Raw genomic sequence first — 5,057 nt, 5'->3', positions numbered from 1 at the left:
AAAGGATGTGATGTAAAGGAAGAAACACAACTGTACGGATGGAAGAGATGTGAGATGAGATGTTAGGATATGAATGAATAATTAGAATGAGATGGGGGAGGGATAATTTTCGAAAATTGTTTTGAAAAAGAGTTAGTGATTTTTGAAAATGGTTTTTGAAAAATTGTTAGTAATTTTCGAAAATTAAGTTTTAAAAATTAAAATAATTAATAAATTAAAAAGAAATTTTGAAAAAGGGGGGAGATATTTTCGAAAATGAGAGAGAGAGAGTTAGTTAGGTGGTTTTGAAAAAGTTAAGAAACAAACAACAAGTTAGTTAGTTAGTTGAAACAAATTTTGAAAAGATAGGAAGTTAGGAGGTTAGGAAAGATATTTTGAAAAGATATTTTTGAAAAAGATAAGATGAGAAGATATTTTTGAAAAGATATGATAGAAATTAGTTTTTGAAAAAAAAAAGATTTGATTTTTTAAATCACAATTAATGACTTGATTCACAAGAAATCACAAGATATGATTCTAGAACTTAAAGTTTGAATCTTTCTTTACAAGCAAGTAACAAACTTCAAATTTTTGAATCAAAACAATAATTGATTATGTTATTTTCGAAAATTTGGTATAAAAATAAGAAAAAGATTTTTGAAAAATATTTTTGAAATTTTCGAAAATAACTAAGAATTTTTGAAAAAGATTTGATTTTTGAAAAAGATTTTGAAAAAGATAAGATTTTCAAATTGAAAATTTGATTTGACTCATAAGAAACAACTTGATTTTTTTTTTTAAAAATTTTTGAAAAAGTCAACTCAATTTTCGAATTTGATGAGAGAAAAAGGGAAAGATATTTTTTTTTTATTTTTGAAATTTTTATGAAAAACATGAAAAATATGCAATGCATGAAATTTTTAGATTAAAATAATGAATGCATGCAAGAATGCTATGAATGTCAAGATGAACACCAGGAACACTATGAATGTCATGATGAACATCAAGACACAATTTTGAAAAATTTTTAATGCAAAGAAAACATGCAAGACACCAAACTTAGAATTCTTTAATGCTTAGACACTAAGAATTCAAGAATGCATATGATAAACATGAAAAGACACAAAACAAAAAACAGAAAATTATTTTTGATTTTTTATGATTTTCTAATTTTTTTTTTTGGATTTTTTCGAAAATTATATGAAAAAGGAAAAATAAGGATTCCAAAATTTTTAATATGAATTCCAGGAATCTTGCCATGTTAGTCTAAAGCTTCAGTCCAGGAATTAGACATGGCTCACTAGCCAGCCAAGCCTTCAAAGAAAGCTCCGGTCCAAAACACTAGACATGGCCAATGGCCAGCCAAGCTTTAGCAGGTGATCATGGATCAGCAGCAGGTGGATGAGCAACAACTAAGTTGCTCTTGATAACAAATTGCAAGCCTCAGTCCAAATGAATTTAGACATGGCTTTACAGCCAGCCAGGCTTCACATGCTTCATGAAACACTAGAATTCATTCTTAAAAATTTTGAATAAATTTTTGAAAACATTTTTATTTATTTATTTATTTTTTTTCGAAAAAAGATGAGAGATTTTTGAAAATATTTTTGAAAGATTTTTTTTTTTTGAAAACAAAACGAAAAGAAAATTACCTAATCTGAGCAACAAGATGAGCCGTCAGTTGTCCAAACTCAAACAATCCCCGGCAACGGCGCCAAAAACTTGGTGCACGAAATTGTGATCTCCAGGCTCGAACAAAGAACAATGCGTTCAAAGATGGTCAAAAAGACACCTAATACAATAGTAAGAGGTCCTATTTATAATAAACTAGTCACTAGGGTTTACATGAGTAAGTAATTGATGAATAAATCCACTTTCGGGGCCCACTTGGTGTGTGTTTGGGCTGAGCGTAAGTGTTGCATGTGCAGAGGCTATTGGTGGAGTTGAACGCCAGTATTTGTGCCAGTTTGGGCGTTCAACTCTGGTTTTGGATCCTTTTCTGGCGCTGGACGCCAGATTTGGGCAGAAGGCTGGCGTTGAACGCCAGTTTATGTCATCAATTCTTGGCCAAAGTATGGACTATTATATATTGCTGGAAATTCCTGGATGTCTACTTTCTAACGCAATTGGAAGCGCGCCATTTCGAGTTCTGTAGCTCCAGAAAATCCACTTTAAGTGCAGGGAGGTCAGAATCCAACAGCATCAGCAGTCCTTTTTCAACCTCTGAATCTGATTTCTGCTCAAGTCCCTCAATTTCAGCCAGAAAATACCTGAAATCACAGAAAAACACACAAACTCATAGTAAAGTCCAGAAATGTGAATTTAACACAAAATCTATTAAAAACATCCCTAAAAGTAACTTGATCCTACTAAAAACATACTAAAAACAATGTCAAAAAGCGTATAAATTATCCGCTCATCAACTACCAACTTGAGTTTTGTAAAGCTTAAAGCAGTAAAGTATCATGATCATAAACAAACAAGGCATTAAAGAAGATTTTAGCATGTGCATACAAGTATTGGAAAGCTAGTATGTTTAATTATTGCTCAATTGCATTAGATTTTATTTAATTGAAGTTTTCATCTAGTACTTTTTGTGAAATCTTTTGAGTAAAGATGTAAATTGTAATTAAAATATTTTTTATTTTTATTTTATTTATTAATTTAATTCGAAAATAACGGTTAATTAATTAAAAAGAATTGAAAATTAATTAATGAATTTCAAAAAAGAAGAGAGAGAAATAGAAGAAGACATTTCGAAAATTAGAAGAGAGAGAAATTAGTTAGGAAGTTTTGAAAAAGAAGAGAGAGAAACCAAGTAACTGATTAAGAAAAGATTTAAAAACAAGATAAGATAGAAGATTAGAAAAGATTTGATTTTAAAATTTGAAATTTGAAATTTAAATTTTTTATTTTGAAATTGAATTTTGAATTTTGAAATTTGAATTTGAAACAACATAAGATAAAGATTTGAAAAAAGATTTGATTTTTGAAAAGGTTTGATTTTGAAATTTGAAATAAGATAAGATAGGATTTTTGAATTTTAAAGAAAGATAAAAAGATAAGATAAGATTTTGAAAGAGATATGATTTTTGAAAATATTTGAATTTTGAAATTTAAAACTAAGATAAGATAAGATAAGATAATGATTTGAAATTAAAATCTAAAATTTTATTTGAAATTTTCCAAAATTAATTAAAATAAAGATAGAAAAGATCTTTTTTTTTATTTTTGAATTTAATGAAGAAAGAGAAAAATATACAAAAGACACCAAACTTAAAATTTTTAGATCTAAGAACACCTAGTGTGTGAAAATTAAGAAAAAAAACACAAAGAGACACCAAACTTAAAAATTTTAAGATCAAAACAAGAACACTTTGAAGATCAAGAAGGACACTAAGAACAAGACTCAAAGAATTCAAAGAAAGAAAGAACATGCAAAAGACACAAAACTTAAAAATTTTGAAAACTAAAGACACAATTTTCGAAAATTTAAAGAAAAGACACAAGAAAACACCAAACTTAAAGATTGATATAAGATTCAAACAAAAGGCACTATTTTTGAAAATTTTTAGAAAAAGACTTAAAGAAATTCAAAAATTCAACAAGAACACAAATAAAAGACTCAAACCAAAAACAAAGATTAAATAAAGAAAAAAAAATTTTTGAAAAAGTTTTTTGATTTTTTTGAAAAAAAGAAAAATAAAATAAAAGATTCTAACAAAATTAAAGACAATACCTAATCTAAGCAACAAGATAATCCGTCAGTTGTGCAAACTCGAACAATCCCCGGTAACGACGCCAAAAACTTGGTGCGTGATGAGCGGATAATTTATACGCTTTTTGGCATTGTTTTTAGTATGTTTTTAGTAGGATCTAGTTACTTTTAGGGATGTTTTCATTAGTTTTTATGTTAAATTCACATTTCTGGACTTTACTATGAGTTTGTGTATTTTTCTGTGATTTCAGGTATTTTCTGGCTGAAATTGAGGGACTTGAGCAGAAATCAGATTCAGAGGTTGAAGAAGGACTGCTGATGCTGTTGGATTCTGACCTCCCTGCACTCAAAGTGGATTTTCTGGAGCTACAGAACTCGAAATGGCGCGCTTCCAATTGCGTTGGAAAGTAGACATTCAGGGCTTTCCAGAAATATATAATAGTCCATATTTTGGCCGGTATTACTTGGACGACCCAGTGCACTTGCTGGTTAGTTGTATCGAAGTTGTGATAATTATGAATTAAGATCAGAGCACCAAGCTTTGGAGCCATTACCAGGATTTGTTCGAGCCTGGAGATCACAATTTCGTGCACCAAGTTTTTGGCGCCGTTGCCGGGGATTGTTTGAGTTTGGACAACTGACGGTTCATCTTGTTGCTCAGATTAGGTAATTTTCTTTTCATTTTCTTTTCAAAAAAATTTTTCAAAAATATTTCAAAATTTTCTCCTCTGTTTTCAAAAAAAATAAAAATGTTTTCAAAAATTTTATTCAAAATTTTTAAGAATGAATTCTAGTGTTTCATGAAGCATGTGAAGCCTGGCTGGCTGTAAAGCCATGTCTAAATTCTTTTGGACTGAGGTTTTGGATTAAAATTGAATGAATTACATTCATATGCTTGCTGAAGCTTGGCTGGCCACTGGCCATGTCTAGTGTTTTGGACCGGAGCTTTCATTGAAGGCTTGGCTGGCTAGTGAGCCATGTCTAATTCCTGGACTGAAGCTTTAGACTAAGAATGCAAGATTCCTGGAATTCATGTTAAAAATTTTGGAATCCTTATTTTTCTTTTTCATATAATTTTCGAAAAAATCCAAAAAAAATTAGAAAATCAAAAAAATCAAAAATATTTTTCTGTTTCTTGTTTGAGTCTTGAGTCATATCATAAGTTTGGTGTTAATTGCATATGCATCTTGCATTTTTTCGAAAATATCATGCATTCATAGTGTTCTTCATGATCTTCAAGTTGTTCTTGGTAAGTCTTCTTGTTTGATCTTGATGATTTTTTGTTGTGTCTTTTCATGTTTTTCATATGCATTCTTGAATTCTTAGTGCGTAAGCATTAAAGAATTCTAAGTTTGGTGTC

Source organism: Arachis ipaensis, chromosome B08, assembly GCF_000816755.2.
Source record: "Arachis ipaensis cultivar K30076 chromosome B08, Araip1.1, whole genome shotgun sequence".
Classification (NCBI taxonomy): domain Eukaryota; kingdom Viridiplantae; phylum Streptophyta; class Magnoliopsida; order Fabales; family Fabaceae; genus Arachis; species Arachis ipaensis.
Note: the sequence above shows the minus strand (reverse complement) of the source record.